This window comes from Lynx rufus, unplaced genomic scaffold, assembly GCF_022079265.1.
Source record: "Lynx rufus isolate CCGP_SWC_20201006 ecotype Redwood Valley unplaced genomic scaffold, mLynRuf1.p SCAF_10, whole genome shotgun sequence".
Lineage (NCBI taxonomy): Eukaryota > Metazoa > Chordata > Mammalia > Carnivora > Felidae > Lynx > Lynx rufus.
The window spans coordinates 83479632-83501561 of record NW_025814824.1 but is presented as its reverse complement, the minus strand read 5'-3'; the positions used below and the strand labels follow the sequence as shown (position 1 = coordinate 83501561).

Genomic DNA, 21930 nt, shown 5'->3' with positions numbered 1-21930 from the left:
GTTTTCGACAATTTAGTAGGCTCTTTATACCCTCTTCTTTAATAGGTAGGCATCTGCCGTTCCTGCCTTCGCAATATTGTTTTCTTTAGATACCAGAAGATGTCTCTGGGAGTTGCTTTTTGACAATGCTTTATGCCTAATCATCTTCGGAGAAGATTGCATGTTAAAACTTTTTGATTTTTCCACCAGCTCATTGTCATCAGAGCACCAGCTGTCATCGGAACCCTGAAGCTCTCTCTGCCCTTTAGGTTTGGGCCAAGTGCCCTGAGAGCCAGAGGATGTAGGGTTATGGATGCTGCCCAAGCAGGACAGGGGTCTCCTGCCAGAAGCTTTGTTGCCCTTGGTACGTGACGTTAGCACACACAAGTGACTTCGCCACAGATCGCTAGATTTCTCCCCTTTGTTGGACATCTGCTGGAATTGAAACATAATGACTAAAGATAGGATTTAGCTAGGTGTTTCGTAGTAAAGATAATAGAGTCTTGCTCCAATTAAGGATAGTAAGCAGGTCTAAGTATCAACTATAAATGAGATTAGGATTCTGTTCTCATTTCTCAATGTGAAAATTTATTCCCAGATCAGCATTATTTTCTGTTTGGGGTTCTTAAGTACTGAGAAAAAATAAGATGTACTAGGTCACTTAAAAAGAAAAAGAAAAAAAGGTCTCCCAGTCTCCAGACTAAAGGAGAGGACTTCCTGAGGCTTCACAAATCTATTAGAACTAACGAAGGTATGGGGAGAAAGACTCTGATGATTTTTGTTTAGAAAATCACCTCAGTAATGTCAAGCCCTCCTTTAAACCACATTAATCTTTTCAAATTTTCTTGAAAGCTTTGTCTATTTCCAATTGATTGGAACCTCCATATGTTAGAGAAAAATGGGAACCGCAGAAAAAGTTGAAAGCATGAGGTATATTAAAAGTGACTTTAACCCTCTGCTAAAGTAATTTTACATTATTTAGAGTTTGGATTTGAAGTGATTCAAAGGCCATGAATTTAATATTGATGTGATTCGAGGAAGTAAAGGGAAATGTGGTCATCCCTTCAATAAAATTTGTGCTATTATCACTCTGAAGAATGTGTTCCTTAGATCAATTTTGTATGCATCTCAGACCACTTAGTGTTCTGTATTAGCTATGAGACCTTCAAACAGCCTGACCAGATTCCCATTTCAGATTGATTAATTAATTTCCCAATTTCAGGTGACTGGTTTTGTTCACTGAAGTTGTTGAAACTTGACACAGATGGACAGTGAACAGAATCACTTCATTGTGAAGAAGGTAGTAACCTGTTTCCCCAGTGAAGTGGGTTTAAATGTAAATAGAAAGCAAATAATAGTATAACAACTGTCTGTGGATAGTATTTACTCTAACGGGACGTTAACAGATACCAAGAGAATTTATTATAGAGACTGAGCAGCTGACTGCTGGCCACCTTGCTTTGTTTTGATGGAGATTATGTGATGTGGTTTCAGCGGAGGCTGAGACTGCCAGTCAAGGTTGAGAGGATGAGTTTTAGTGACTTCTTTGCTATGAGAAAGAATTCAGCAAGGTGTCATTTCTGGTTTGCATAGAGCTCGTGGAAACATTTTGGTTTCAGATTTCCCAACTTTATTTTCCTTCTTTCCGGGAAGGCTTTCTGTCTCCATGACAAGAAGCCTTCCGTGACTTTTCTTTCTTGCCTGTCTAGAGATTGCAGGCTCGGGTGGCTAAATCCGCTTATTTCCTTCCAGTATGAGAAAGGATTATGGACATGTCTCACGCAGAGACCCAGGAGAGCGTTGCTGCCTCTCAGAGTGTACGTGGATTGCTAGGACGGTAGCTGTTCTACACGTCACAGAATTGCGTAGGGAAGGGGCCATTTTAGGCTAGCATAATTACGTATTTTTTGCCAGACAGTCATTTTTAGTCCAGACTCATTGAACAAACTCTTGGCTTTTTTATTGTCAAAACAAATCAATAAGAGGTACTCCATAGCCCCCCTCTCCTTTTTTTCTTTTTTAAAACTACAGACCTGTGCCTCGGACAGTGCTGGTCCTAGACTATAGTATTTGTAGGCTGAAAGCCCCTGTCTCCTCAAAAACCTCGTGTTCTTATTGCCTTTTGCTACACGGTCCAGCGTGGTAGCCAGCAACCCCACATAGCTACTGAGCATTTGAATGTGGCTAGTCTGACTTGAGAACACACTGAGTGGAAAATACACACCAGATTTCAAAGACTTAGTATAAAAAGATTGGAAAATAAATTTCATTAATAATATTCTATTGATTACATATTGAAACAGTGCTACTTTAAGTATATTGGGTTAAATAACAAATTACTAAAACTTAATTTCATCTAATTTTACTTTTTTTAAAATGTAGCTAATAGAAAATATAAAACTACATAGGTGGTTCACATTATTTCTGTTGGACAGGGCTGGGATAGCATTGTTTCTTGAACTTGTCATTTGCACATCACATTTAAGGTTTCTGCCATATCCAGGTGCCACCTGTACTACTACTACTGTTATTATTTAAATATTTATTTTTTTAGAGACAGAGACAGAGTGTGAGTGGGGGAGGGGCAGAGAGAGAGGGAGAGAGGGAGGGAGACACAGGATCTGAAGCAGGCGACACAGGATCTGAGCTGTCAGCACAGAGCCCGATGAGGGGCTTGAACTCACAGACCACAAGATCGTGACCTGAGCTGACGTTGGATGCTTAACTGACTGAGCCAGCCAGGTGCCCCTGTGCTATTATTTTTCTTGAAAAATATTTTAAAAATGAATTCACTGTTTTACAAATTGAGACATTACCATTTACATGTAATAAAATGCACAGATCTTAATTAAGTGTACAGTTAGAGAGGTTTTGGCATTTGGGTTTTTGTTGTTAAGGTTTACTTATTTATTTTGAGAGACAGCGTGAGCAGGAGAGGGTCAGAGAGAGAGAGGTAGAGAAAGAATCCCAAGCAGGCTCCATGCTGTCAGCATTGAGCCCGATGCGGGGCTCAATCTCATGAACCGTGAGATCATGACCTGAGTCAAGATCAAGAGTTTGGGATGCTTAACCGACTGCATTACCCAGGCACCCCAGATTTTGGCATTTGTGATTCATTTCGTTTCTTGTCAGTTCCCTTTCTCTTCTTCCCTACAACCACTTCAGTTCACCTTTTTAATATAAATTTAGTTTTTAAATATAGTTTGTATCTGTGAAATCCTGGGTTTGATGTGTTGGTTACTTTTCCCCCCAAAACACATGAAAGTGAGTGCACACTATTAATAGAAATTAAAAGTGTATTCGTGGCATCACCCATCGTGTGTCAACCCAGGGGTATGAATATTAAACTTTGGGAAATGTAGGGCTACATTTCCACTCCACCACAGCCCGTCTTGGCAGCTTGCTGTTCTTTGAATTTTTTTTTTTTAATGTTTATTTATTTTTGAGAGAGCGAGCGCAAGCATGAGTGGGGGAGGGGCAGAGAGAGAGGGAGACACAGAATCTGAAACAGGCTCCAGGCTCTGAGCTGTCAGCGCCGAGCCTGACGCGGGCCTCGAACCCACGAACTGGGAGATCATGACCTGAGCCGAAGTCAGACGTTTTAACTGAGTGAGCCACCCAGGCACCCCGGCTTGCTGTTCTTTGAGTACAGGGTGTACATGCTTGTCATTGAATCTTCACTGCTGGTGTCAGCCAGCAATGCATGCCCTCAGTTGCTTCTTCCTTTATTTGTGTCCTTGTCCTCCGTTGTACACACCTGTCCCATTGTTTTATGGCTGTTTTCAGGGACATCTCCCTCACTTGCCCTTGATAGGGGGAGATCCTTGAGGGCAGAGGTCATGAAATCATCTCTGTTCTTCAGCTTCTTATGTTCAGTAGGTGTTTGTTGAGTTGAGACAGAATAACCCTGCACTAAAGTAAAATCTGAGTCATCAGAAACCACTTGGGAAATTGAGGGGACTTTCTCTTCTTCCGACCTGGAAAGTGCTGAACGTTTGTTTGAGATAACGGAGGAAGATAACTACTACAGTTCTCAACATACAGCGTTGGGCAGAGTCAACAGAGCAAACACCCCATTAAGTACACAGGCGACACAAAGATGGAGCAAAGGGCAGATGCTCATTGGGAAATTATAGGCCAAAAAGCAGAGCAATGAAACCCAGCTGGGATTCATGAATGGCTAAGACAGGCCTCTGCTGTTTCAAGTTATCTGAGCCGATAATTTGCCTCAGGTAGAAGCCCTGGTTTGTGGTTGCACAGAAGCTGTCAGCTAACCATGTGAGTTTAAGGGACAAGTAGAGTCTTTAAAAACCTTCAGGGTACCTGGGTGGCTCAGTCAGATGAGCGTCTGACTTCAGCTCGGGTCATGATCTCACAGTTCCCGAGTTTGAGCCCCACGTCGGGCTCGCTGCTGTCAGCACAGAGCCCACTTTGAATTCTCTGTCCCCTTCTCTCTGCCCCTGCCCCACTTGTGTGCTCGCTGTCTCTCTCAAAAATAAACAAACATTTAAAAAATTAAAAAAAAAAAAAAATCCCCAACCCGGTTGTGACCCTGACACTGCTTTTAGTGGTCTTGCAGTTTTCGTCTTCTCGTCCTTCTCCTTGCTGTTCGTCTGGAAGTCCTCTGAGGGCAGGAACTGTGCTTCTTCATTTCTCTTTCCTCACACCTAGCATGGTAACTGGTGCATGGTGGGCATTAAACCAGCATTTGCTGAGTGAGTGGTTCAAAAGGTGTCAAAAACTGCTTTACTTCATCGTTCCCAGATTAACCCTCCTTTGATGCGGTTTGATAACTTCACCTTTGGTGTTCGTAGTACTCAGCTGTGATAGAAATGAAAGCAGAAAAAAATTGAATTACTTGTGATAAATTCCCGCTTTATTTTTATCAGCAAAGGTGCTTATTTGCTCTGTATTAGCAGGGTAGTGGATCTTGAAATGTGTGAGTTGACCTAATGACAAGGGGTCAGTTACGTTAGAGGTTTTTTTGGTGATGATGAATTGCACGGAGCCGTTCCCCCAGATTTTTTTTTTTTTTCTATTGTTAAAGCTGGGATAAGAATTAAGCCCCTGATCCTGGTTATTACCCAAGGCTGGCTAGACAGGAAAAATTGTGATAACCACACTGTGGCCTTTTGAGTCCATTTTCCAGTTAAGTATAAGGGATTTGACTGAAATACCTGGAAATAATGGTGTTAGCTTTGTGAGGGTATGTATCTTGAAAATTGTTACAATTGCTGAAATAAAAACATTTTATTTTAGGGCGGGGAAGGAATGAAAGGAATCCATCAGATAACTTGGGTTAGTTTTCTTTCCATCCCACTTCTTTGTAAGAAGGAATGTTTTCATTTTGCCCAGTGAGAAATTTAAACTCTTGAAGATTATAATTCATTAAAACGGGTAGAAGATTAATATTTAGTCTGTCAAGATCAATACTGTCCCCTCTTTGCACTAATTGTCAGAAGAGCGTGCGAGGGCCGCTGAAGGGTAGCGGTGTGCGGCAGGACCCTCACATCACAGGGAGATGATTCAAAGGCAAACTGTCCTGCACCCTCTGGTATCGACTTGCAAATTAGCATCTGGAATCTAATTAAACAAGCTTAATGAAAGTAGCAGCTGAATGCTGCTGGAAAAGACAATCAGCTTTTTTCCCCCTCTCTGATACATATTCTGTACTATTGAAGTTGGTCACCAAACACATCGTGTGAGCACAGTTAAAAAAAATTAGCATTTATTTGAAGAATAGAAACTGTTTTTCATTCTGTTATGCATTTGGCATGCTCTGGCGTCCCATGAGAGCCATGCCACAGCAGATAGTGCACAATATTTATAAATCCATGACAGGCAATAATAGCAACTTGAAAAATTCTTTTGCTAGAATCTCAAGTTGAGAGCTGCCAAAAGCGGAGAGGATCAGATCTGCAGTGGCAGCTGCTGTGCCCTACAGTTAGAATTCTAGACTTTGAAGATGCTCAGCTTAAAGAAATGAAGACTGCAGGCTTAGCCAATTTTTGCAGGTTTCTAGAGCTCTGGCGCTCTGCCTTTTGAAGATGAGTTGCTGAAGCTCCTACCACTGCCTGAGGCGTGCTAACACCAGCAGGATCTTTTTTTTTCCCCAGTCTTAGTGTGTCTTCAGTTTTAAGTAGCACATGCTTAGTCAGTGCCAACTCTGATGGTCCTTTCTCTGGTCACAATACCGAGGGATGAGCTCTTACCCTGTACCCTTCAGAGGGAAGCCGCGAAGATAGATGGTGACGTATACAAGTGCCACTTCAGCCGTCTGATTTATGGAGTCATATTTCATCGCTCGGCAAGTGCTGGCCTCTAGAGAAGCCCTTATAGATTGCTAAAGATGTGAGCAGCTATCGCCCTAAAGGCTTGTGGTTACCTCACAGACGTGATGCCAAACACCTAGCTACCGAAGAAACAGAATTAATCTGTCATTGCAGGCAGCTATAGATCCACTTTAAATAATGAAAGAGTTCATACCAATATGGTGTCCTGACAGCAAATCTTGGAAGTAACTATAGTTGGGTTTTTTTTCTTTTTTAAGTCTGGTAGTAGAAAGATACTGAAGTTACAGATTCGTTTGTCCTTTGCAGATGGACAGTAGTGTAAGTGAGCTGCATTATTTTGATTAAAAAGAAGAATTTCTTCAGTTTGGCACATAGACGGGTCCCCAAGGAACACATGGAGGATGGGTTCAGTGTGGTCAGGTGGAAGGGGGCAGGGTTGCTTGGGAGCTAGAGGATTGGGCTGTGAGCCTGTCTCCACTGTCCTCAGGGCATGACTCTTGAGTAAGCCACGGCCCGAGACTGTTCATCTAGAAGATGGGGATCCAGAGACCTGCCTCGAGGTCGCTGTCAGGATTAGATGTGGTCTGTAAAACACCTTATATGGTGGCTCACACAAAATTGGCTCTAAAATATGGCAGCTGCTTCTGTCTTTTAGTTACTCAGTGGTAGGATACAAACCTCACATAGCAACGACTAGATACGATTATTTGTACTTGCATCAGGCTTGGAGATTATAGCAGAATATAGAGGCGATTTCTCTTTCCCATCTAGAAGCTTAAAATCCGAGACAGACTTATGGGGAGGTCATAATGACAGTAGAAGAAGCCTGCTCAACACATACCACGGGCTGTGGAAGGATTTGCCTTTCTGCGGTGACGGGGGAGGAGGTGATGAAGATCCAGTAATCACGGTAGCCGATGCTCGTTGAGTGTTGGCACACTGTGCCAGACTTTTCTAACCGCTTCCTCGGCATTCTCTCCTTTACTTTTCAATAACTGTGCGGGGTCTGTACTTTGTTAGCGCTGTTTTGTGGAGCGGAACATGAGGATGTGGGGAGGTCAGATACCTTGCCCCGGGTCACACAGCTAGTCAGCGGTGGAGTCACCATTTGAATCCCGGTCGGTCTGTCCGTCTGGCTTTAGAGCCCTCCGGCGCGATCCGTCACTGTGCCATTCTGCCTCTTTGCTAGGCTTGAGATTCTCTGACAACAGAGTGGGGAAGACATCTTACTCCAGGTGAGCAGAGGTCTGGGCTGCTCGGGCTGTTCCTTTTCTCTGATGAGGTCTTGTGAAGACGGCAGAAAGCCAAACAAATGTCAGTGGAGGTGCGTAAACCTCTTCGGTGAGCTCAGCGATTGGAAGGAGCCCAGGAACAGAAAGACGCAAGGAAGTTTAGAAATCCAGAGATATTGGGATCTATAAAAAAAAGTCACTTGGCTGTGAAAAATATATTTTCTTCCTCTTTGAATTCATCGGACTTTTTCATCTTTTAACCCTTCTTCACCCCAAATACCCCGTGACTGGCTTTCTTCCCCCGCGAGTTTTCAGATATTTACAAGGGAGCTGTTTTCTCTATATAGGTAGCGTTTAGCTGGCATAAGCCTCTTCAGATTTAGTAATGAGACCAAGAAGTCCTTAAATATTGGTGAATGGCATTTGTCCATTTGAGGCAAATCATGAATAACTTGAACAAAAATAAAAAAAAAATAAGCAAGACTATCATATTTGAATAATGAGGTGCTCTTTTTTTTCCCAACTGCCAAAACTTTTTAATCTTCGTCAACAATTGTTCTGTCCTCCGTCTTATTTCGGTTGCATCTGTGTGACTCTGAGCTCAGGAGCCCTGACAAGCGGCATATGAATTCTGTATTCATTAGTGATCTTGATCCAAATGCCTCTGTCCCTGCCACGGGGGCTCAGGTGTGGAAGCTGCTGGCTAATCCCGCCAGCTGACATTCAGAGGTTTAATGACTCCATGGGTAGGTGACCACTCGCTGGGAGGGTTGCTGGCGGAACCCACACAGCAGACAATGGAGATCAAGGAAGACTATCAGTGTTTAGCCGAAGCACCTTCCTGTGCGACTTGAACCCTGTTGGCATCAAACAGAGTTTTAAGTAAATGCAAAATTAAAAAAAAAAAAAAAATCTGACCTTCGCTAGCTCTTATAAACAATGGTTTTTCTGTCCTGTATTGATATTGATGGGGTTTAAGACTGTTTTTCTTGTTACACTTTAATGGGTGTCAGCTTAATGAGCTGAACTTGACGCACTTTTCCAGATTTTACGTTTGTCTGGTTGCTACATCTGTTTAGGGGTCTTATGTATGTCTGGGAAAAATATATATAGTTAGAGCCTAAATTCTTTCATATTAAATGCTTTTAAGGATCTGTGCTGACGTTTTTGTTTACTGTGATCTCTAGCTTTGAAAAAAAATACTATTAGAATGTGAGTTCTTTGACTTGTGATGTGTCACAGGATGTTTTGACTCTTCTTTATTAGGTCCTGTAGTCTAAAAATGTTGGATGCCGGGGTGCCTGGGTGGCTCAGTCGGTTGAACGTCCGATTCTTGATTTCAGCTCAGGCAGGTCGTGACCCCAGGGTGGTGGGATTGGGCCCTGCATTGGGCTCTGTGCTGAGATTGGAGCCTGCATGAGATTCTCTCTCTTTGTCCCTCTGCCCCTCTCCCCCACTCATGCTCTCGCTCTCTCTGAAATAAGTAAATGAGATAAAAATGTTGCAGACTTTTTTTTTAAATAGTAGCTTCTTCAAGACATAATTTACATCTGTACAGCTCAGCTACTGTAAGTGTACAGTTCCGTGATTTTTGGGCTGTTCACAGAGTTGCACAGCTATCACCACAGTCACTTTGGGAACATCTCCATCACCCGCAGAAGAAATCCCATCCTCATTAGTAGTCACTCCTCATTTACCCTCAACCTCCCCAGCCCTGGGCAATAACTAATCTACCTTTTGTCTCTATAGGCTTGCATTTTCTGGACATTTTGTATAATAGGAATTATACAACATGTGGTCTTTTGTGACTGGCTCCTGTAACTTCCAATGTTTTCATAATATTTCATCCATGTTGTAGCATGTATTGGTACTTCATTCCTTTTTATGGTTTAATACTATTCCATTGTGTGGACATAACCACATTTTATTTACCCATTCATTCGTTGATGGACATGTGGATTGATTTTACTTTTAGGCTATTATGAATAATGATGCTATGAATGTTTGTGTACAAGTTTTTGTGTGGGGCATCTACTGTCTTTTCTCTTGGGTATACATACCGTGGAGTGGGATTGCCGGGTTGTATGGTAACTCTACGTTTAACCTTTTGAGGAACCATCAGACTGGTTTCCAAAGTGGGCTGGGTCACTAGATGTGCATTAGTTGTGTCTTTATTGTTGAATAAAACATGTATTAATGTTCCTTAATAATTTTGTCTCTGGTTGTATTTAATGTAAAGCATTAGGTTTTTTTTTTTTAGAGATGTCAGAACCCAAAAATATAATCCCCAGGGCCCTGTGTAGAATTCTTAAGTAGCGATTTCCAGTGGAGTTAAACAGTTAATTTTAGAAATAAACAGATAGTGAAGTTGGCGTTAGATTCCATGGGTGATTAGGAGAATCACTATTAAACCTTTAGATGATAAGGAGACCCTACTGATGGTTGTTAAAGCTTCTTACCAGATCAGATATGTTGAGTTGTCCCCCGTTTACAAAGTGAGTATGTTCTCTTAAGTTGGGGCACACTAGTGAATCTAATTTGCAGAGGCACAAAGGGACTTCTTGAGTTAAGGTTACTCCCTTGGATCTTTTCCTTTTGTGATGTTTTATAAGGCAGATGGAAGTTTGGTCTTACTCCTGATGATTCAAGAGCAGGACTTTGCTCCCTATGGTACAGAGTTTGGGATTTCACAAGTAAATGCTTCTCTCCCCCTGATTCTGTGGGATTCTTTAGTCTCCCTTGACTTAGGAATGGCCACTTCAGTGTCCATTCATCTGGCTGAGTCTGTTTGTCCTCCTCGCCTCTCTGTCTTCAGACCCTCAGTTAATGGTGGTGGCGGGCCATCATGTCCACCGTCACCGTTTTTCTTCTGTCTGTGATACAAGTTGAAGTTCAGAGTGGAATATTTCTGGGAAGGGGCAAAGGAAATTTTAGAAAGGGTGTCTTAATTTTTTCCCACTTAGTTTCAGGAAATAAAAGGGGATTGGATGGGAGGAGGCCCAGAAAGAAAGGTGTAGCTTACCAAAATCTCAGGCATGCTGGGAATGGGCTCCTCTGGGGGCCAGGCCTCTAGGCTTCAGTAGTCCGCAGATCTTCGGGAAGTGATCCTGTGTAAAATGCGAAGTCCTCTACCTCCAGATCTTTGAGGCCGTGTGGAGAGTACTGCAGGTGCCACACTGCCACAGTCACTGGCTTGGAGAATTCTTTGTTGGTTTTCTGCCAAAAACATTTCTGTGCAAAAATTTTTCCCACTGTGCTTATGTACACTGAATTTCATTTTCTTGTAAAGTCAATATGTAATCAATCAGCAGGTACTTATTGGGCACCAGCTGAATGCGAGACATTACACGACACTTGGTGCTGCGATCCAGAGGTAGGATTGCAGGAGGCTGTTCTGTATGATGGTGGAACGTTCTTATACAGCTATGGGCAAAGTAGATTAAAAAGGAGGGATTATTTTACTCTGTGGTATATAGGTAATTATTTATGATGCATTTCTTTGGAGCAGGTGTTCCCATTTGAAATGTTTTCACTTTACATATTTCCTGTAACTGAGAAAGGCAGGGGGAAATATTCCATACAGGAGAAATATTTCAGAGTATATTGCTTGCTGCACCTGTGGCAAAGATCCAGCAGGCAAAATGTAACTTCTTTGTGACCAGCAACTCTTCAATCAGAGAGAGGCAAGAGCTAGTTTCTAATGTTGAATAGAAATAAATGTTTGGTGACTTTCAACTGCATGGGTAGAATTAATAGGAAGTTATTATTGTTAACACAGTATTCTGGATCATGTTATCAAAGAGAAAAAATGAACTTCTTTATCCGTCTCTTACCAAATTAAATGGTCTTTGCTAACTTGGGTCTCAGGGACATAATTTAAGACACTAAAAATGTCCCCTTTATCTGGGTTGTCTTTTTCTGTTACTCAAGCCAAGACTGGACTGCCATAGCTCCTTGGAAAAAGAAATAAACTCTTTTATTATTTTTATTATTCACTGATTTCTTTCCATCCTGGAACTCTTATTTTATAAAAATTTTGAATCGTAGCTACTTACTGAACAGTGGCTTTCAGGAGAAGAGGGGGAAACTCCCCTGAATTTCACTGTCAAGTAAGGCTGTGTGTCAGGAATCCAAGAGGCTGTCTGTGGTTAGAGGCTCGTGGCTCTTAAACAATGGATTTCCACTTTTCTTGTATATAAGTTAGAGGAATATAAGAAATGAAATATAGGACTGAGTGTTATTGGATGGTAGCTTAGAATCTTATAAGTTTTGCCTTGGCAGGTAATTTGGCATAAATTGTTAATGTAAATCTGGGTTAGTGGTGAAGACGTTATTTTAGTAAAAAAGATAAACTGCTGATTAATTCAGCATAGAACTCAATTACAAATTGAAAGTGTCTCTGCGGGACTCCCGGACCCTAAAGACAGCAGATGTTGAATTGATACTCCAGCATATTTCACAGTGGTATGAAATATTAACATGGTTTATTATACTTGTGTGGTGTGTGATATCAGACAGGGGGAGAGGTGGTGGGCTTGTGGGTGTGCAAAGCAGCCAAACATTACACATTCGCTCATATACACTCAGTGTGATTAAGAATTTTAGGAAAGTTTCATCTTTTTTTTTTTTTTTTTTTAAATGAAATAGCTCTGTGGAAAAATGAAGTGTAAAAGAACATTTGGGGCTAAATATTTAAATGTGGTACCTGTGTACATTTACGTTATACATGTAAATGAACATAAAACAAAGATGGTAAACTTACACAAGATATTTAAATGTTTTTTAAATTTTTTTAATGTTTATTTATTTTTGAGAGACAGCATGCGAGAGGGGGAGGGGTGGAGAGAGAGGGAGACACAGAATCCTAAGCAGGCTGCAGGCTCTGAGCTGTTAGTACAGAGCCTGATGCGGGGCTCAAACTCACGAAGTGTGAGATCACGACCTGAGTTGGAGTCAGATGCTCGAGCAGCTGAGCCACCCAGGTGCCCCAGATACTTAAATGTTAAATGGGACCGCTGTGCACAAGAGTAGGGGAACTTGAGCAGTTGATCTGTCAGCTTTCATGGGCTGGGAGGTTTTCATGGGCTGCTGTCCTAGTTTTACCTTCTGATCTAGAGTGGATGGGAATTTAATAATGCCCCTGTAATTTGCATGGGCACAGAAGTTTTGTTTCACACTCTTCATATATCTGTATCAACTCAAGGAGGAAAATCAGCAAATATTATGTATCGGAAGATCTGAATAAATGGAACTGCCAATATTTGAAGAGATTAGCAATTTTTAAGAGGCGTGAGAGTAAAGTTGGCTTAGATGAGATATCTCAAAGCCATTACTACAGTTATGACAGGTTTTTTGTTTGTTTTGTTTTTTTGCATCACAGCCTAGTCTAGGTTTTGCTAGCTGAAGTAAAAACTGTTCCAAAAATAGCCAGATGATTATGGTCAGAACGAATATACCCTGGATACCTTCTGTTGTTATGAAGGCTTTAAAAAATGGTGCTTTCTCAAAAACACCAAAATTGGCAAAGGCGGAAGGGTAGTGCGGGAAGAAACGAGAAGTTTCTGGGTACCTACGTCATCAGAAGGACCTCTTTTATATCCCCATTGAGTCACCATGAGAAACCTTGGAAAGTATTGAGACGCGGGCCTCATTCAGAGATGCGAAGGGTGGCCTTATGTTCCGTTCACCTAAATCGTATTTTGATCTCCGAATGGGTGCCAAGCTCTGTGCCTGGGTATGAGCCATGGTCCCTTCCTTAGCGACATTTATAACTTAGTGGGGCGGACAGGCCTACGAGCCACTACTGAAAGTAGGGCATGAAAAGCACAAGAATGCAACATCTAAGGGGGGCACAGAGGTAACACAGGAGGGGAATTGGTGGGATCTGTCTCGGTACTTTAAGATGACCTCAAAGCACATGTGACTCCTTGCTTGAATTTTTTCGTCTTGGGGTTTGAGGAAGAGGTGGGACAGGGAGCCTGCAGAAAAGGAGAGACCATCCAGCCAAGGGGCATCATGTCACGTACAAAGGTGCAGGGTAGGGAGAGGTTCCTGCTGTAACTTTTTCTCAGTTGTATAACCCTGGAAGTTTGGACAGCTGAAGATATTTGGAAATAGGAAAACGAAACTCCAGACGGTGTCCAGAGTTGTCTGGGCGGTCATTTCCTGAGTCAGTGTGGCCTTTTAATTAGCATCCGCTCTTCAGTGTGGGATAAGGCCGAGCCTAGCATCCCTGTCCCTGCGTGTGAATATTTAGTGTAGAAAGCTGCCACGTTCCATTAGAGGTGGTTGTGCTTCGGCAGTGGGTGCAGGAGCTGCGTAGACTTTTCAAATGTCCTTTGAGATTTACGTGGCAGTGTAATTGGGAGATGCTGGTACTTAGTGTGTTGTGCATGGTGGAATGTGAGATTACCTGCCGTAATGAGACCCCAGCAGCATACCTCAGGAAGGTAGTTAAAGTTTTAACCTTAACGGGTAATGTTACTTGTGGGTTTCTGTGAGGTAATTTATACTGCTCTCCCCTAACCCTGAAACTGTGTGGAAACAAAAATAAGAAAATGGTATGAAGTTGTGCTAAATTGATATTTTAAAATTCTACCCGGTAGTACAGATTTTGGAAACTGTTTGCGGCGGACAGCGTGTAGAGCAGAGTCGCGCTTGGAGTCGTTGTCACCCTGTCATAACGTTGGAATATGGTTTTTCTAAACTTGGAACTGCGGTGATACCAGAATATTGAAGAGATTTAAGGACTCACTGACTTTGATTCCTTGACAAGTACAGTGATTTCTTTTAACTGAGGTAAATTGAGTAGGGGTGACAGAGGAGCAAAAACGAGGCACGATGGAAAGTGCATGTCTGGGCGCGAAGATTGATTTTTGCCTCTTGTGTAACCCCTGGAACCCCAGTGTATGAAATCCAAAATCCAGGCGTGAAATGGGCTTAAGTCAGTACTTGAGGGTACTCTTAGGAGGACCCTGGTTTGTAAATTGCACTCAGCTTAACAAAAGTTTGTTCTCTTATCCTCTGACTACTACTTGCCCTGAAATGTCAAAAGAAAATGAAACTGCGCTTGCCTTTCTTGATCAGTTTTGGTTAAGATTTATAATCAAACCGTGGCCTGATGGGAAAATAAAGTTAAATGGTATCTTTTTTTGATATACTGGGTGGTTGGAAAACAATTTGACTCATTCTGTTTGCTGAGAGGTTTTATCCATGTAGGCAAAGGAAAACCTTTGAATGTAGTACTGATGTGGTGAATCGATAGGCTGTTGTTTTGGAGTTTGAGGAGTGTACATTCTGTATTAGAGAAATTCATCAGGATTTTCTTAGTTTTACCAATTGTTAACAAGCACGATGAATTGCTGGAATGATTGAGTGGCATTATGTAAGCTTGCAGCTTTGAAGAATTTTAGAAGTGAACTATTTTAAAAAGGTGAACCCGTGAGCGGTCATCAGTTACACCTAAGGATTAGGCGAGCATCATTATTGATTTTGGAGACCAGTTGTTCTGAGGTTCTCGTCTTGAGTGAAAAATAAACATGGGCTTGTGAGTCCGACAAAACTGTGTAGAATCTCAGACCTTCTGTTGTTGGCCATGTGCCTTTGGGTTAGTCCTTTTCCCGGTCTGAGCCTTTGTCTCCTGGATTTGTAAATTGGACGTAAGGATTGTTTCTACCTTAAAGGGTTATTCGGAATAGTAAGTGGAAGAATGCACTTGGCACGGTGCCTGCACACAGTAATGTAAGTTCTTTTACTGTTTTCTTTTAGGATATAATTTCTAATGAAATACAATAAGTGAAAATGTGCTACTTAGTACAGTTCTTATTGACATGGCAATAAATTCTGTATGGAAGGTGTTCATGTGAACACAGGGTTTTATGGCATCATTTTGAATTTCATTTTTAGTATAATGGTTACTCATAATTGATTTGCTCCGAACTGGGGGTTGAAAAAGCAGAGTACTGAGTTACGATCCGTTGCCCATTGCATCAGTAGTTCTGCACGAGTTAGGCTTTTGGTAGCGGTGTTTGTGAACATTAGAGAAAGGGGGAGAATTAGATCAGGTTAGCATCTATCATGGATTTCCTGTGTATCAGGCACTGTGCTAGCAGTTTCTCCTGTGCATAGAGTACGTTGGTTTAATCCTTATGACCACCCCGGTGCCAGATGGTTTTAGGCCTCTTTTGCAGATGAGGAAATTGGGACTTAAAAATGTTGACTTTACCACCAGGGTCACATAGTTCATAAGTAACAGGACTTGGATCTCCTGGGTCTTCATTTTCTTAAATTCTTTGCCGCGGCTCCTCCCTCCCTCCTAACAACCTTAAGTAACTGAGAGGGTATCTGAAGGCCGTGTGTGCCTGGGATCCCGGGAAAAGGTGATCAGGCGGGAGCCTCAGGAGGAGCGTCTGAGTTGGTAGCTCCGCACGATCTCCACCCACCTCTTGCCCCATAACTCCCCCATCTGCTGTCTGCTTTACTTAGGTCTGTTCACTTTTACTTCCTTATAACTTTACTTTGCACACGGCCAAAACCTCATGACCACGATTTTCCCTTAGAACTTCACATTCTTTTGGCTCTTGCCCCCACAGTTGACGAACCCCCATACTTTTTCTGCCACACTCCAGAGGCCAGACAAGCATACTTGGAGAGCCCCTGCCACCAATGAAGTGGCATCTAAAAGTTGGCAAATGTTTTGGTTTTTTTTCAGAACAATAGCTTTTACTGGCTCTACCATTATCTTGTCTGTTTTTGGTGACACCTGTTAGGGGTGCCTACCGCAGGAGCTTACTGGTGCCTAGAATATATAATTTAAGTTAATCATTGCCTCCCATCAACCTACCAGAAAAACGGCTGCCAGGAAGTTATAAAAGGCCTTTCTGTGGTGGCCGAGTTTGTTGAGAGTTGGGTCAGTGCCCGTGACTGATGCTGGAAGTCCGGGCGGCACCCTCCACTTCCCGTCTCCTGCACTCCCACCTGACCACCATTTCCTCTTCGCCATGCCAGCCTCCCAGTGCTGTTGATGGTCCCTCTCCCTGCCCCTGCCAGCCCACCGCCATCTCACTGAGAACGCTGTAATCACCTGCTCCACTTTCGCCTGCTTTGGCCTCTCCTCCCCTCCTGCTTCTGGGTTGCAGTTTCGTAAAGCTCAAACCTAACTACATCATTTGCCGGCTTAAAATTCTCCACTTCCTCTCACCACCTCACATGCAGGGCCCGTGAGGTTCTCTGGCATTCAGCCACACTGAACTACCTACCTGACCACACCTTTCTCCTCCTCCCCACTGTCATGGTTTTACTCCTTCCATCACTTCTGCCCCTTGGCTTGGCTATCATTTACTTGTATGTCAAGACTCAGCCCAGTCTTCATCACCTGAGCCCCTTGACACCTCTGTACCTATAGTTCTCCCATCAGGCCTGCCTCTTAAGACTTCTTTACCACATTGTAGTGAGCTTATCTTCTTTTATAAAAATTTTTTAATATTTATGTATTTTTGAGACAGAGACAGAGTGTGAGTGGGGGAGGGGCAGAGACACACACACACACACACACACACACACACACACACAGAATCCGAAGCAGGCTCCAGGCTCTGAGCCGTCAGCACAGAGCCCAGCACGGAGCCCAAACTCACTAACTGCGAGATCATGACCTGAGTAGAAGTTGGATGCTTAACCGACTGAGCCATCCAGGCCTGTAGTGAGATTATCTTCTTGTTTCCCTTCTCAGCTCTACACTTTGGGCAAGGTCTTTGCTCAGACCTTATTTCCAGTGTTTAGCACAGTGTCTGCGGAGCATAGGAGTGTCGGCGTTAGTAAATGTTTGCTGAACCAAGCTGACCCGTACATTTCTTTCAGAGGTTTTGCATCATTTGAAATTTGCTTCGTACGTGGTCATCTTTAAACTTCCTCAGACAAAGGTGCTCTGTATTACGATGGATCTCCTTCTAGTCCTTCATAATCCTTGTGAGACTCTAGAAGCAGGATTGTGCTATAACACAGGCCCTGTAATAACCTTCCCACATGTGCCCTGCACTCTGCAGTGCTTTCTGTCCTCCAGACTTTGGAGGTGGGAAAGGCTCAATGTGAGTGTGGCTCTTGTTTTTTATCTTTGTTGTGACCCAAGGAACAAATTCAGTTCATTTTCCCCCCTCTGTTTTCATCTGCAGGAATTTATTGGCAGAGTTATCACTGACCACTGGAGAGAGAGAAATATTATGAAGATCTTATTACTACCTGGGGCAACTTGGTTTTCATTTGGAGGATTGTTGAGCATATTTCTTACTCTTTCTTTAAATCCAGTCTTGTTTTTTTCTCTGATTATATTTGATTCACTGCAGCCTTGGAAATATATATTTGTATACACATATGCTGTGAACGCTGATTTCTTCTTCTTGCAGAAAGCAATATGTTCCTGTCTCTCTTGGTCCTTTTCCCTCTGGAAGCTTAGGTGTTTTTCCTTCCATTCACAGTCTCAGAATCCAGCAAGACCTCTTGCTCCCCACTGATTTTCCTGTGGCGGGATAGGAGCACCTAGGCTTTGGTGATGCAAGGCACTGACCTGGCACCCATCCCTGACTCCCAGTCAGACACGGCCGTGTGCCATGAGTGCGTCAGCCAGCCTTTCTGGAGCCTCAGTTTCCTCTGCTCTCAGGCGACGATGAGGAGGATTAATTAAGTAACGTAAACATTTGGCTCAGACCCAGGGACTTGGTGGGTTCCCCTGTTTTCTCACACCCTGGCCTCTCCTTCTACCCTAGAACTTGCTAACAATTCTGTTTGTAAAGTCTGTGCGTCGGGGACGTTTCTGTCCCTTTATTCCTCCCAGCAGCCCCTGGACAGAGGCATTAACTCTGTTCTTCCAACAGGCACCCCGTGGCTCCCAGAGTTCAGTGCCGTGTCCGTCGGTGACCCAGCTGTCCTGGCTTTTCTCTTTCCGTAGTGGCAGCTTCTGCCCCATTTTGGCTCTGCAGCCTCAGACCTCTCTTCTCCTGGCCCTGAGTTGTGATCAGGCTCTTGCATCCTTCAGTGATCTGGGACAGGCCAGCTTGGCAGTGGCGTTGTTGGTAGTTCCTTGAATGTGAACACCCCTTCCCATCCCTGCTGAAAACCTCTGAAATCACTCCTGCACTCCCCGCAGGTTGGTCCTTCCCTGTTTGCATCACCCGGGTCCTGGGTGCCCAAACAGCTGTGGGGGAAAGAAGTGGCAGCACCCTGTAGACCTTAAAGACACAGTCACTGCCTCGCTCCCCCCCAGCTGCACCTCAGTTATGCCTGACAACCCCCAGGATCACACCGGCGGGCCGGGCCCCGTGGACCCCAACAGCTCGAGCCACAACCAAAACTTGGACACCTTTGCTTTTGTCACATAGCCCAGTCTGAAAAAAAATTAACCTTTTCCACCGTAAAATATGTGGCTACACGTGGGGTACGTCACATCTGTTACACAGTGCGGGAAGCATTCTGCTTGTGAGGGGGGGACTGTTTTAAACACTTTTTTGAGCTCTTTAAATTTTATTCAGCCATCAGCCACAAATGACTCCTTCAGGCCACATCAGTGGCATAGGCAGAACCCCGGCGTGTCCACAGGCCACTATGGAACGTTACGTTTCAACCTCTTCCTCTCACGTGTTTAAGGGTCTTTGAGTGCTCTTGTTCCCTGGTCCCCAGTTGGGACTGGTGCACTTCTGGAACTATCCCTTTTGGTCTGATCTGTCTCATAACTCATTTCATCTCTGAGTTTGGCAAAGCCACGAATGCGTTTGAAGTTGGTGTTTCATGTTTTCATTCGTCAACATCCGCACCAAGCCCCATGCTAGCAGCCTGGGATCCGGGGATGGAGACGGGGTGATTTTGGTCCTTTCGTTTGAACCCAGGCTCTCACCACACACCTGGACTTGTAATCTTTTCGGCTGCAGATCATCAGAGCAATAGCAGTTTTTGCCGTTTCGAGAAAATCGAAGTGACAAAAGATAATGCAGGTTTCCCAAGATGAATTTGGACTGCTTCAGTTCTCTTTGGCTAAAATTCTTAGTTTTTAGTAAAGGAGCAAACTGTCATGAACTAAATGGTCCTTGCAGATTTCCTAGCAAACAGGAAAAGTGATGGAAGCTGTGAGAGAGTTCAGCTGTGTCGCCATCCACAGCTCTCCCCGGAGCAGAGGTAGGACAGCCACTGTCCCCTGACTCCCGTGGGACAGTGGGGTGGAGGGCAAAGGGAGGCACCTGCGGTACCCCAAAGCCAGGAGAGCCAGGGCAGCCCTGTTCTTCGTGAAGAAGGCTGAGTGTTTCTTCCTTTTTCATTCAGTGCCTCAGTCACACAAACGGGCCAAGTTTCCCAGCAAATAACTCATTGCATTTCTTTCTCAATTCTTAAAAAAGTTCTAGGTCAAGTCAGCTGTTCCGGATGGCTTGCCATCACAGGTACTCTCACACTCCAAAGCCGTATCTAAAAGTAGTGTGCCAGGGTTTCCATCAGATGCACATTTAATGTTTCGCCCGCCCCTAATGCATGTAAAACGCTGCTCAGCACGCGTAACTGAATGGTAGAACGTAGAGGGTTTATTTAAAGGGTAGTAATTTGATGCTGAACTGTCCAGGGTGCCCATTGGCTGGGGCACCTGCATTTTCCTCTGGCGACATTCCAAATCTAAAAATCACTTAAGTGAGAAGAGAAATTCAATTGTAGCCGTAGGCAAGGATAATGTGGAAAAGTTTCTTTGCAGTACTATTTTGGACCTGCACCATAGTGGATGCCGAGGTAATCTATCAGTTTGTGAGTGTCTACAAAATGCAACTCTCTAGATAACAGGTTTAAAGTAAAGATTTAATACAGTCTCCATCTCCTATGATGTTGCAGTGACAGTTTAAAACTCATTCTCTAAATCTCAGCAGACTTTATAGCTAGCAGTGGGCCAATATAAAGTTTAATGGCATTACAACACATAAATCATCTTTTAAAGATGCTACTAGTAGCTCCAATATTAAATGCAGACAATCGCCTGTGTTATAAATAATTTATCAAACACCATTTCAGATTAGCCTTCCATGCTGAGTTATTTATTTTAGCCTTTTCTGTACGATTCCTAAGGCACTTTTTGAAAGATCCATTACTGGTCAGTTTAATGAACTTGGGGGTCTGTTTTGTCCCCTCAAGCACTCGGGTACAGCTGTGGTGACCATTACATGGCCGACGTGGACCTCTTTGTGCCTTTTACAAGTGCTGCCCATTTGTCATGTAGCGGTAAATGGAGCTGCACATTGGAGTCGAGGGACACATTGCACGATGCAGTGATGGAGACAAACAGATAGCTCTATAAAGTGCTGCTTGTCACAGCTGACTTGTAGTACAGTACATCACTCTTATTGTAATCTCATTTAAGAAGCCGGGGTGGCCCGGGGGACTGATATTCCCAGTTAGTTTGGTCTTTGTAGCCATAAAGCAGGAAGTGCTCCTTTTATATTCTCTGAACTTTTAGGGAGTGTGCTTTTTGCTTGGATTAATTATTACAGGAACTTCTTCACAGAACTGGGTGCAGATTCGTCAGCAGGTTTGTTTGGACCTCCTTCTCCTGGCCTGGGGTCTGGTCCAGGCGGTTGCTGCTTAGAGATAAACGGTCTCTGTGCTTCCAGGAGCCCTCTGGCTTGCTTCATTAAATAAGTTACCTTTTATTAAGCAACAGCTATATGCCAGACACTATAATAGGTGCTTTCTATACCTGATTTCTAATTCTTGCAGAAGTCCTGTGGTAAATCCTAATTTGTCATCACCATACTACAGGGAGGGGAGAGTAAACTCAGAGAGGTGAAGTGACTTGTCTATGTTTGCATAGCAGTAAGTAAGAAACGGGGTTCAGACCCAGTCTTTCTGCCTCCACCTCTGCCAGATTAACTTTTAATCACCAGGTGGTGGTGTTTTGGCCGAGGGTCTCAAAGTAAAAGGAAGCAGCCATTGGGCCAGAGGGCCATTTTTCCGGAAGCCAGGATGAGTCCTACTGGTTGGTGTGCACACTGAATCCAAGTTCCCCTGTGACTAGCAACGTAAATCCATGAGCAGCTGGCTGGGGGAGGACGCCGGCCTGGCAGTGGGAAAGAGCATGGCACCTGGGCCTGACCAGCTGGGGTCACGGGCTCTGCAGGGTCCTCGTCAGAGCCCCTCTGTAGCAGCTGTCCCTGGGCAGATGCTCCTCAGAACTCAGGTTACCCCACGGCTTCCAGAAAAGGGAGCTGCAATTTCTCTATGAAGAATGAATCCTAAAGGAAGAAACGGTGCTTCCTGCATTTATTGTGGGCCAGAGATGGATAAAAATGTGGTGTTTTCCCCAGCTCTTGCTTTTAGTTTGTGGTTCTTCTCGATGGTATTCTTAAATATTTGGTAGAACTTGTTAAAGACAAGAGTTGTTTAATTGTGAAACTCCACTATAAAGA

At 43.6% G+C, this 21930-nt stretch overlaps 1 protein-coding gene across 1 annotated transcript in view; it reads left to right on the top strand.

Annotated features, from left to right (window-relative positions):
- PSMB7 (proteasome 20S subunit beta 7) overlaps positions 1-21930 on the top strand; it is a 59019-nt gene that overhangs the window by 30588 nt on the left and 6501 nt on the right. The gene's annotated exons all lie outside the window — the stretch shown is intronic.